Raw genomic sequence first — 13,926 nt, forward strand, 5'->3', positions numbered from 1 at the left:
TGGAGCGAGCTGCAGGGTTTTTCTTTTCTTTTTTTTACTTAGTGCTTGTTGATTATTTTTCTGCAATCTTTTTATTTCTAATTGCTTTATGAGTTTTCCGGGACTATTACCGGTTGCAAATTTATGCAAAGAATAGTGTGGACGATTGGTGTTGAACGCCACTACTGCTGCAGCGCACCTTCCATTGTAGGACCGTTTTAAAGAATAGTTAATACGCTTTCCACCAACAAATTTAGCCACAACATTATTATAGCACTCCACAATATTGCTATCTACATCATGTATTAAACTTCGAGCATTAGATGCCAAAAGTCGAACGTGCTGCATGATTCTGGACATTATCAAGCTCGAAGTCATATTGGGTACGTAATTAGTGTCGCCAGTATCGCGTTTGCAAAAGTATGCCCGTTCCTTGCATAGTGAGTGGTCTCCAAATACATGTTTTGGACCATTCAATATATCCAAATATAGCTGCTTTATTTTTTCCTCTAGACTACAATTCATAGCCTTCCGGTACGTTATTGCACAACGTACAGCCGTTCTCAGGCGTAAAATACGGCTTGACACAATCTTCCTCAATGCTAAGGGATACTTTGTATCTTCTGACAGTGATCTAAGTTTTTTGCAATAATTTCGAAGTAAGTGATTTCGGCATTCGATCTTTTCGACTGAAACATTTTTATAAGGATGTGCTTCTTTTATTTTATTATAAGTGCTGGAATCACCATCTGCTATCATTTTGCTGTATATTATCCCATACATGTCAAGTGAACTTTTAAAGCCCTCAACAATAATATTGGCTTCCATACTACTAGAGCTTCCATGGTGATTTAAATAGCAAATATGCTCCACTGGGGCTACAGTTTTAGCCATTGCTCGAGCACAGGTAACGCAATACTTATTCTTTACACTATAGAATAACACGTCTCCAAAAGTATGACCCACAATAGCGGCTACACCAGAGAGAGCAGTATAGTTATGCCCATATGATCTTTTAGACCAACAGCCGTCTGCTATTACAGTTATCATGGGTATATTGTTTTCGTCAACATTCCCAATGAGCCTGGCGTGATTTGCTTCTTTGCGTGCTGCTTCTTCCATTTTCAGGTGAGCCGTTTTTTCCCACCATTCACAAACTTGATCATGCTTCGCTGAATAAGTTTTTGAAGTCATGCACGGAATTTCGAGTGTCGCAGTCAACTCTTCCAAATTAGAAAATCCACTTCCAATAGCAACTACACCAGCCACTGCACTAAAGTTGATGTCCATCGAGCCAGAAGACTCATTATTAGTCTTCAAATTAAAATTTGCATTACACATGTTGCACTGTAAAGACATTATTGAATTTAGGCCCATTTTCTTTTCAGATATAATCTGAACATTACTCAAATTGCATCCAAATATTGAGCTATGGCTAGAAAATCTCTGAAGTTCTTCAAATATATGTTAAAAATCCACAATCCGCCGACCAACAACTTTAAAAGGAGTGTCTTTAGCTAATTCTTCTTCAATATATAAATTATGGACGTGTTGAACGTTTTGTTCCACATTAGCTCTTCCGTCTTCAAGAATTGTTTCTACCTGCAAAACATAAGTCGTAAGTATACTTTATAGTCCAGTAAAATTAAACATTTTCACTTGCATCAAATGGGGTAATTCTGATTTTTTTTACATATTGTATATGATGAAGGTCTAAAATTTTCAATCTTGTCAGACCTCCGGATCTTGCCAAAAATCGTTTTTGTCACTTTGACCCCGAACTACAAAATTTTCTCCAAATATCATTCTATATTTTTTAATAGTAGACTAAATTTCCTACAATTTGATATATAAATAGTCACAGTAGACCCTATAGTGTCTGACATATCGGTGTTAGAAAAAATTGATTTTAAAGCCAGATATATATTTAATAAAAATAATAAAAATATATGTATATAAAATATAATAAAAAAAATATATATATAATAAAATCCAATACTGTATACATAATGTATATATTTATATTTATATAGTATATCTTAAAATCATAGCCATTTGAACTCCCTTACATCCATTCTTAGTCATGCGATTCAAAAGATCTCCCCTGGCGCCACTGTAAAGTACTATAAAATTTGATGGATGTTATGTAGGCTTTACTCGTCGTAGTCATGCAACTAGGAATTCGATACTATGGACTGCACGCCACTGCTAATTACCCATATAGAAAATAATTTTAAAACGTGAATGACAAATTTCAAATACTAACCGATGGATTATTCACCGCTGCTATAGACATCGCATTTGAAGTACTTTCCTTGGATATCCTTAAAAAAATACAATTTATTACTTATTAAATAATTTTATATAGGGAAAAGTTAAACGCAGATTATTATCTGGCATAGAAACTTTCCTAGATTTGTTAAATAATTATAATTAATGTTATTTAAATGAAAACACACACATAGGTACCTTATAATATAACATAGTATAATATAACATAACATTTTATAATATAACATAGGTACCTTATAATATTACTCTTCACAACTTTCTTTACTGCGGTTGAAGCGTTGAACTTTCCTTTTCTAGAGCACGGATATTTACTTTTTTTTTTATTTGTCATTTCCACACTTTTATATTTTAAAAATATCAAACTGTTTATTACCTAGAAACCAGAAAAAATGTTAACAATAAATTGATTCTTAATAATACTATTTGACACTACACAGCTTCGACGGAAACTCACAGATGAAACATAAAAAAGGCGACACACTATTATAGTCCCTACGCTCTACGCATAGAGTGGAATATTGTTGAAACGTCACATGGAAGTGTAATAATTACGCGGAATTTCGATCTTTGAAAAAAGATTGAAACGACGGACCGTAGGAAGCGTCCATTCACGGCCACCTCATAGAGCCGAATGAGTAAGAGAATTCTTTGAGGTTCATTATATAGTATTTAACTAAAATAAATTGTTAGTAAAAACATATATCTCGATAGAAAAATGTATTTATGATAGCCTAACGTGGCTACATTATCGATATTTTGACGATTAATAACATAGATTGTCGTTTGAATCTGACAATTCATGATTCTCCATACAACGATTGAGATCGCTAGTAAGGAAGGCCCTTAAGATCGGATAACACCGGCTATCTTCGTACGTACGGTATTAGATCCAAACGCCCGACAGTTGTCTCATGTGGTGACACCTATGGAGACACCTTAAATCTATATATCCTAACATCTGTTAAGAGCCATTGAAACTACATATATTTACTAACACTACAAATACTTAATTTAAAAATAATTAAAAATAATGTATTCTTCGATTTGTTCAACTGGCAATTTACTAATTGATTGTTTTTTCTTTATTTTCAGGTAAGAATCGGACGATATTCGCAAGCAGTCGGTGCTTCCTTCTTCCCATGTCGTTGACCGTGCACATTTGTGTATCCCCAAATCATGGGTTATCCCATATCGCATCTTCATCACGGTAGGTCGAAGACAACCCCAACCATCAAGAGGTGAAAATATACGAATATGACACCCCTGTCGGACTGATGTTCGTATCTTTTAATAATTAAATACCTCACCATACAAACATCGTTATAAAACTAAACTCATTAGGGTGATACGTTTAACGATCCGCACTGAAGGGTCGGCCAGGGTGGACGGCCCGGAAAACGCGCCTTTTCCTACTTTCTTTGAATCGGTTTTTAACGTGTTTAAAAGTCTTAATTCATCGTTTAAATTGCTAATGTCAGGATTTAATGCTTTAACTTTATGAATATACAAATACAGCATTTGACTTTATTTCGTTTCCAGGTAATGATTACCTGATCGTACTAATCTCTAAATAGTATGAAATAAAGTCGCTATCCGCGTCTGTCTGTTTGTGCGCATAGTTCTTCTAAATTACGCAACGGATTTTAATAGGGTTTTCAGTATCATTTAGAGAATTTATTTCGGAAGGTTTAAACATATATATAATACATGCATATTACATTTATGGAAATTGGAGAAAAGTTGATGTTTTGTAATTGTTTGTTCTTGAGTTCATCAGTTCGACTGTGGAACCATTATCCGCACTCGGTGTCTTGAGATAAATAGTTCGCCTGGGGACGATTTGCCTGCCTCTGTGTCTTGAATTCAACAGTTCGGCTGTGGAACGATTTTCCGGCCTCTGTGTCCTGAGTTCAACAGTTCGGCTGTGGAACAATTTGCCTGCCTCTGGGTCTTGCATTCAACAGTTTGGCTGTGGAACGATTTTCCGGCCTCTGTGTCCTGAGTTCAACAGTTCGGCTGTGGAACAATTTGCCTGCCTCTGGGTCTTGCATTCAACAGTTTGGCTGTGGAACGATTTTCCGGCCTCTGTGTCCTGAGTTCAACAGTTCGGCTGTGGAACAATTTGCCTGCCTCTGGGTCTTGCATTCAACAGTTTGGCTGTGGAACGATTTTCCGGCCTCTGTGTCCTGAGTTCAACAGTTCGGCTGTGGAACAATTTGCCTGCCTCTGGGTCTTGCATTCAACAGTTTGGCTGTGGAACGATTTTCCGGCCTCTGTGTCCTGAGTTCAACAGTTCGGCTGTGGAACAATTTGCCTGCCTCTGGGTCTTGAATTCAACAGTTTGGCTGTGGAACGATTTTCCGGCCTCTGTGTCCTGAGTTCAACAGTTCGGCTGTGGAACAATTTGCCTGCCTCTGGGTCTTGAATTCAACAGTTCGGCTGTGGAACGATTTGCCGGCCTCTATGTCTGATCAAGACCCACATTAAATGAACGCTTGCCTGAATTTGTTCAAACAAACCGCTCCAATTTTGAAAACTACTCTTGAATTCAATACAAATTCGAGTTTTGTCCAGAGTTCATTGCTCCAGAGTTGTAGGCAAACAACCGAAATTATTATTTTTAATAATGATAATGAATAGTTGTACCGATTTTTTATTCTGGTCTGTGACCCGGAAAACCGACCCAATTCCCTGTTTTTCGTGTTGCGCTTTATTGTGCTCGGCACTTTACGTGTGCATCGAGGGACAACAACGACGGGTTATGGTTAGTTATAATCGCCGCCTTCCGGGTTTTGAATGTGCTGTCCTGAATGTGTTGATCGATTCATTGGCCCGAATACGTAATGGGCCGTTGGCTGGACCTAATGCGAGTCGTACAATGGGCCTGCGTCGTTTTTGGTTTGTCCTACGCGTTGTTTGGACCGATGAAGACGGTGACACCGATCTAGTCTTTATATATCAATATTCCTGACTATTTTTTCTTTCGTCCTACCGGCTGCGCCAATTTTATGTATTGTTTAATATGATAAGTAGGTAACTTAGATATCACTTCTGTTATTCTTTTGTCTTTTATTTTCTTAATTTTTGCCTCCGATATTTTGCAATGTATTTATTTCTCTTAATAGGAACGGGTGCGCGGTCTTTTTCATACAAATTTTAAAATAACGTAATACTAGAAGTCAGGATTTATTTCAGCGCAGAAATTCTGGGACTTACTACCATATGTATTCCTCTTTGCCCAGAATACTAATGGAGGGAAACAATTTTACCAACTCAGTGGAGATCTTCAATTTATCTTTAAACAAATATAAAATGTTGTCAATGAAGCAATTCAGTTATGTACAATAAATAATGTAAATTCCTAATATTCTCATGTAAAAGCCCCGAAAAGGGGCGCTTGTTTTAATAAATAAAATAGTAGAGTATTGAAAATAACTTTATTTCTCTAGAAGTAATACCATGTTGCAGTTGTTCATATTGTTTTAATCCACTTTGATGTGGTATTCTGCTGTAACAGTTTTACGACCATTCTGTTCGTTGGCTTAGCGAATAATACATTCAAATGCCTCTGAACGTGAAACTTAGCGCTGCAGGCAAAAAGTTTTAGATTTGCTTTTTTTACTACGCCTCCGCATTCCACATTTCTACCGATTTAAAACAAACATTTAAGTTTTCAAGTTCCTAAAAAATATATGTTGTTTTTGAAGATAATATCTATATTTTTGTAGAGCTGAAGCGGTAATTATATGAAATTCCCTCGATAGAAGTAAATCGCAAAATATACTTCGAAAATTTTTGAAAACACATTTTTTCTGTTATTTAACATGTTATAGATGTGAAAAAAATCTCATTTAAGGCGAAGCTTAATGCCAAATCATATTATTAATCACTATTTTGATTAATCTTTATAACGAATTGGTGTACATTATGAATACCAAAAAATATGCTTTAGATAAATTAAAGGTTTTCCTATCGCTTCGCTTGATAAGATTACAAATTAAAAAATAAACTACTCAACAAAAAATAAAAGTTATAAAAAAATATGTAAATTGAAAACTACCTACTACATTTTTTTTTTCAATAGAAATGTATGAACGCATAATGGAAACAACTTTTAAAAAATACAGTATTATAGCTAAGATTATCTGTTACAGTTTCACTTGATTTAACTTTTTTTGCTTTCTTATAAAATTATTTACAAAATAAATAAAAACCGGTTTTTTGTTTGAAATCGAACGTTTCTCCGTTTGTCAAGCGATTTTAATGCCTATTACCTACGATATAAGGTATACCAAGAATATACACATTTTTGACTTGTAGCTTCCTCTTAACTGCAACTTAGGAATTTATCGTGAGTTTTGCTCTATTTTAAACATGTCGTGTTTAATTAAATATTTTCACAATATTCGCTTCATTATTATCGTTTTTTTTTTAATATAAGCACCCTTCCAACATTCGTATTTACAAATATTATCTCCCTTTCAAACCATCTTCTTCTTCCTTTTTAACGCTTACTACGGAGCCTTAAAGAAAAGACGAACGAAATTATCAGCTTCACGTCAGAATTGTACGTGTTGACAGTATGCAGCACGCGTGGTGCCCCACGTGCTTATAGTGACTAGTGAACAGAGATCGCCCAGATAACATTCGTACAGCCAAGACCAACCTTGCGTATTTAATATCAATGGACGGCTTCCACAGTCAATTATTGTCAATTTGTGTAATTTACGGCTTCTAGGTCATTGCTTTGCTCGAACTACGCGACAATTCCGCTTCTGTGAATTTAAGATTCAATTAAATGTGCAAACACAATGGGCCGTTTGAGAGGTTATTTCGCTTGAATTACAGCATTCGTGTGGGCCGAATACTAATACCGTAGCCCGAACCTAACTTCGGCATTACCGAAATTTTTAATTACAAATTTGTTAACAAATTATTATAAGCAATAATTAGTCGCCTGTAATATGAAAACAAAATGAAAATATCTCCCGAGTAAAAATAAATGCCGCCGACGGTAATTGAACCCGCACCGTCTGATGTCCGGTCAGACGCTCTGGACCACTGAGCCACGTCGGCTTATTTCCACCACGCAAAATAATTCAATATGTACTAGAACTTCAATCAACAATTACTTCTGATTATATTTTTTTCACCTGTAAACAACCAACTTTATTTTTGTAGGAAAGGCTTTGTTAGTGCTAAATTTCCCACTAGATGGCGTCGAGATATATTATATCTACATTTGTTGGTGAAATATTTTGACTTGTCAAATATTATTATTTTTTTAATGATAAATAATGTTTATAAGACAAGGTTTTTATGCATAGCTCAAATTATAATAAATTATCATAAGCAATAATTAGTCGCCTGCAATATCAATACAAATTGAAAATATCATCAATAATTGCCACCAATTATTACTTACAATAATTTATTATTCTTTGTGCTATGCATAAAATACTTATCTTATAAACATTAGTTTATCATTAAAAAAAAATATTACGTTGTTAATCGAATGGTGTTTCGATTAAATCGCTCGGACACAAATTGATTTGATTGAAATCGAAATACAACTACATCAATTTATTGAATTTCATTTTTCCTTTCATTTTCATATTTTCGATAACTTCCACGGCAGATCGATAAACTTTTTTTTACTATCCCGCAGCCAAGTAGGGGAGTAGGTAGTACTCAAAATTACTATCGTCTTTATATTAGCTTCAATACTTCACAAATCATTTCAGTATTTTACGTATTCTTGCGCAAATACATAAGTTACCATTAATAATTGACTGAATAATTGGGATTTCTATAGTTTAAAAGCCCATAAGACATGAAAATGCATGGGGTCGTCGGAAGACCCACTTACATTTTGTTTGGCATCTTGGCCTGTCAAGAGTTAAACTGAAACATAATTTCGCATGTTTTTATCTTAGCTCACTTCATGCGGGCGAACATTCTAGAAAATGGATTTTGTTTTAAAAGCCATGTCTTTGAAAATAATACATGATTTGATTGCAATTTTAAAAGTTTAAAATTTTTTTTGTTTAAAAGCTCATAATGCAGAAAAATCATGGGGTCGTCGTAAGACCCCACTTGGTTACAGACGTTTCGTTTGGCATCTTGGCCTGTCAAGAGTTAATTCTGTACAGGAGGCCCTGCTATTTGATAGGGTCTATTTGAGGAGAGGAAAGAATGAACAAGGGTTTTGAAGAGATCCATGTTGTAGAAGGGAGGCAACACAGATTCCGGCGAATCGTTCCACAGCCAAGCTGGTAAACTCAAGAACGAGTCGTAAAAACAACCCGTTCTCATATGACATGTCAACCGTATAGTTTTTTTATTAAGTATATATATTATTTAGTTATAAAATTTAACATCTATTCTAAAACTACTATAAAAATAATCTATTAAAAATAGACTATTCATCGTTGCCGAAGGGATCAATGACGCTAGTTTCTCGAAGCTTCCATTGTAATACCGATAGAACGAGGACGGCATTCATACTTAACGCCTGTGCTCTAGATATTGCAATCCGTTAAGGAAGGGGAATCTATCAGGCGGACCGCCCGTTTCTGCACCCTTCCTCATGAACCCGGGGATCCCTGCTAAGTCACCACGCCTTGGGTGACCTATTGCAGAGTTGATGGTTACTAATAGTTTCGTTGTTTAATTATTATTTTAACCCTTTATCATTGTCAAAACTGTTATCTCGATTACGTCCCCCATTACTAAATCTGAAAATTAAAAAAAAAATTGATTTGAAAATATTTATATAAACTCAAGGTGAACTTTAGTTAATTTAAAACTTTCTCGAGTCCGTACACAACTACTGTAGTTATTTCGTTAGTATTACATAGAATGATAAATTCATTTGTCACGTATTTCAAAAATCTCCCAGTCATTTTCTTGGATTTATTCCGATCGCAATCTCTCGAAAATCTCTCCTTTTGAGCTTCTATATCAGGCGTTTCTGCTACACGTGGCAATTCATTTCCTTTGTCCGTATTTCGCTCACTGCGGTGAATATATTATTATGATTACAAGAGTTCGAATGTAAAAAAAATATTTTACTCGATAATACGTAATTGAATGAAAATACGATTGCTCTGACATTGGTTTTGACACTCGACGAGTTGCCTCGGGTTTATAATAAATATGTTTATTTTTTTGTAAATATATTTATTTTTTTCACATATTTATATTCCGATACAGTGGGTTGCCAAATTATTAGTTATACATGCCAACATTACATTATCTTCATTTCGAAGCTGTATAACATTTTTGAATAGTGGGAATTTAAACTTTTAATTGTTTTTTTTTTGTTAAATTCGGTATTTATTATAATTTTTTTTATATGTATTTGAGAAAAATCACAATACAGAATGTTTAGAAAAATATCATAATATTTAGTAGAACTTCCCTTGGCGTCAGTTACAGTTTGCACATTTTTTGGTCTGCTCTGAATATGTTCTAGCACATTTCTGGCTGTTATGTTTTGCGCTGGCGCACAGTGGGCTGAAAATCGACTTTCATAGACATAGAGACTTGAATTTTCAAGGGTATTTTTTTGGCTATAAATGGATTCTGCTGATCATACGCTATACTATTACTATGCTATAAAATTTCGTATGAAGCAATTGTTTGTACAAATGAAGGAGTTATCATTTTTTTAAGAAAAAAATGTATGGCACTGACATTAAAAATGAGGCTATCTCTGGAATCATAAGGTTGGCTATTACATCCTTACACACAGATATACTACCATTTATTTGTATTTTTTGACATACTTCGTATTGTGGCGCAACTTTTTCTTAAAAAAATGATAACTCCTTCATTTATACACGCAATGCTTCATATGAAATTTTATAGCATAGTAATGATCAGCAGAATCCATTTCTAGCCAAAAAAAATACCCTTGAAAATTCAAGTCTCTATGTCTATGAAAGGCGATTTTCAGCCCACTGTGTGGCGCTACGTTGTCTCCTTGCGAAAATAAAGGTCCCGCGTGAATTTCTTAAATTTTTTTTAAATCGCTTATTTCCACAAATATTTTAATATAAATTTCTACGTAGTACCTCAGCTTACCCAAGCTATAAAAGTACTTACCGAAAATGGAATATTATTTGAAATGCAACTCAATTAACCTTCTAATATGTTTATTACGGTCCGCCTATCGGTATTTGCTCATACCTGCTTTCTTCAAATACACACGACATCTCTCGCTCGCTTGCACATAGGAGTTGACTGGGTGCGGAACAGAGATAGAGATTCGAATCGGGTTTCATGGTCATAAAAAACCCTCATTCCAGGGATGGAATTATTACAATAACAAATAATATACTATCATTTTGTTGAAATACCGATGTAAACGAAAGGCACGAAGATAAATACGAAAAGAAGTCTTGCATTACGATTCGGCAATTATGTACATATAGTTGGGGCCTTTACAAAGAGATTGGTATAAAATATTCATATAAAAACATTGAATAATTCCATCTTTTCTGCCATTGAAATGAGGCCAGCGCAAAAGATAAAACCACCCTTCCCGCCGTTACGCATCAATCGACCGAACGGGTAGAACTACCTTTCACGGTTGAAGTATGCTAGCAGAAACAGTAACTCTGGATGCGTAACTCCTTCGTACATTTTCTCTTGTTTCCAGGCAAATGATTAAAATATAATAACAACATATAATCATCATTGCTTCAGCCGTTAAAAATTCCTGGTTTCCTCTGGGAAACTTCGTCCTGTAAGGCTGATTATAGAAAAGCCTCTTCGATAGTAGGTTATCTTCCATCCTTCCTACTTTTCCTTCTCAGTAGAGCCATATCTGCTTTATAAAGATAGACGTAAAATAAACAATAAACCTACACACCCACAATAATAACACCACAAAATACACTATTCTACTGCAGCATACCCAACGTAACTATATTGCCCATTCCCCCATAGAAAGGCTTCACACTTTGTAAAACCAATACTTGATATATATCATTAAACCAATGGTGATATTGATGCATTTAATGTTAAGTTGGCGAATTTTGTGCATCACATAATATATATGTAAGTTTACAATGTGTGACTCAGGAACGAGTCCCGGTACGATCATGGAAGTTATATGGTGTGGTCACTCTCTATCCCAGACCCATGAAAAAGGCTCCTGTTTTTACCTGAAAGGCGTGTTTTGAAGATGGTGCTGGAAGTTTAGCCCTCAAGACATTTCTAGAACATTCGAGAGCATTCCACAAGATTCCAGAACATCCTGTAACATTCTGAAATGTTCGGGAATGGTCTGGAACGCTCGGGAACATCCCGGAACATCCCAGATCATAATGAACTATAAACGGGATTACTGGCCGTTTCCTGTTTGGTTGGCCTCTTGTTAAGTCCTCATATCGTTTGTTTGTTATTGTTTCCTAATTGGGTTCAAAAGTTCTTGACCCTGTACAAAGAATTCCATTTCCACTGTGTACCTAATTTTAATCTTCCCGGAATGTTTTGTCAGAATTAATTAGTTACACTGAGCGCTAAATACTACTTCAACATTGTTTGTTTGTAGAACTTTGGGATGTTGACTCTACAAAAACATGATACAATTCAGTTCAAATTTCACGCTGGAATTAAACCGTTCTGTAGCGAATTTATTTCTATGAATTTTGAGTCCTCTCTTTATTTATTTATTTATTTATTATTGGATAATTTGTATAGCGCCGCTTTTGTGAGATATCACCTCAGGGGCGCTTTACAGTTGATGCAGGTATTACAGAAAATATAAATATTACAAAAATAGAGTGAAGTTAAGTTAAGTAAAATGAAGTAAAGGAACAGGTGACACGAAGATAGAAGATGGAGACTCTTCAGCAAGAATCCCAGGTGGTGAAGAAACTGGTCCAGCTGCTGCAGCGAAAGAGTCCACGTGTGAATATGTATATTTTTTATAAATCTTATTCCCTTCACTCCCCGACTCTTCTGCCTGAACTATTTTTCTTCATAAACAAATAATATTAAACCATTTTTTTTCTTGCCAGTTAAACAGATATTCTAAAAAGTGTAAATGTTTTGTTTATAAAATAGTATTTTTGTCCTAGAAGACAGAAAACCATCTAGATGTTCTTACTGCTTCTTACAAAAAAAACGTTCTGCTACAGTTAAAATTTGTATTTACTCTTTATACCTATAAGCTTTGGAGGATTGTGATTTTCGCCAATTTAAATGTGTTGTTGGCTGAATGATTCTGTGGTTCTCCAATCCGCAGAATCCAAGATTGCGTGATTACTCTCGGTGTGCAAAAATGAGAATTCGTATATTTCCAATTTAGTTTTTATTTTAACAAAACTCACGTTACAATAATTTTATGAACAAAACAGATCGCGTGCATTAGAGGAGATTTAGGGCTAAACCGGCGGCTAGACCACTGGAGATAGAATGAAATATTTGCCGCGCGAGGTATCGGGTGCAGGCTTACAGTGATACCAGCCTCACAAGAATGTGGGTAAAAATAATGTTATAATTATTTTCGCGAGATGTAAACCCCCTATAATTTATCCTACAAAGCTTTTATAAATGTCTTTGTTTTATGTACCACTATCAAGACGAATACAATCTGGTACGGACGAATGTATGCGTTGTATTTGAGGAAGTGTCGTTAATAAAGTATGACGTTACGAACAATTTGACAATATTTTAACTCCTCATATTATCATTATTATTTGAAAATATTGCTTGTGCAATGATGGTGACGTAGCTAGCAGAGGATCAAACCGCAATGCATACGTCCGGGTAGGAACCCGACGCAATTGTACACTTGGCTACTTACCCGTCATTTTTATAAATAACTAGCTGTTGTTTACTCGGCGTTGCACGACTATTTGGCATGGACAGTTTGAAATTAACCAACCCTAAAACTCTCTCAATTTTAATTTGAGAATAGTATGGGTATAAACTTTAAAAGTTATTCTAATAAAATTGTGTTAAAGTTTGGCCTATTCTACTCTGTGGTGTATTAACCATCCCGCAGCCAAGTGGGGGAGTAGGTAGTACCCAAAATTACTATCCTGCTTATATTAGCTTAAATACTTGACATATCTGTTTAATAATTTACGTATTCCTGCTCAAATACATAAGTTACCATTAATAATTGACTGAATAATTGGAATTTCTATAGTTTAAACGCCCATAAGACAGAAAAATGCATGGGGTCGTCGGACGACCCACTTGGTTACAGACGTTTTGTTTGGCATCTTGGCCTATCAAGAGTTAAAAAACTAACCGAGCAGAAGGTATGTTAGGGAATAATTACTCTTCTAGAATTACTTATGTACGTTCTCATTGTTTGTTTGTTTTCCAACAGACATACATTATATTCAATGACATGGGTGGTATTATCTCCACCCAGTGAAGCCTGACTAATAACCATGAGTCCATAATAGATTGCCCCCATTAATCTTTATTTCCGATAACAATGCTCTATAAATCTTAATGTAAAATTGGGCAGGCCAATCTTTATTCAAATCTCTCAATCTGTTCTATATCTAGATATGATTTCAAATTTTCTCGGCTAAGAAAGAGACTCTTAGATGGTTTGGGCGTGTAGAGCGAACCAACGAAGAGAGGAGTGTAAGGGGAATATATGACGCGGATGTGAATTTCTAG

General features: G+C 35.2%; 1 protein-coding gene and 1 long non-coding RNA gene across 2 annotated transcripts in view; both read left to right on the forward strand.

Annotated features, from left to right (window-relative positions):
* Positions 1 to 3,479, forward strand: part of LOC149409526 (uncharacterized) — a 242,307-nt gene extending 238,828 nt beyond the window's left edge. The window contains exon 4 of the long non-coding RNA XR_016305139.1: positions 3,364 to 3,479. This is a non-coding gene — a long non-coding RNA (uncharacterized LOC149409526). The remainder of the gene's footprint in view (positions 1 to 3,363) is intronic.
* Positions 1 to 13,926, forward strand: part of LOC149409528 (serine/threonine-protein kinase MARK2-like) — a 357,017-nt gene that overhangs the window by 112,540 nt on the left and 230,551 nt on the right. The gene's annotated exons all lie outside the window — the stretch shown is intronic.

Source organism: Hesperophylax consimilis, chromosome 30 (assembly GCF_061612785.1).
Source record: "Hesperophylax consimilis isolate HC1 chromosome 30, BYU_Hcon_1.0, whole genome shotgun sequence".
NCBI lineage: Eukaryota > Metazoa > Arthropoda > Insecta > Trichoptera > Limnephilidae > Hesperophylax > Hesperophylax consimilis.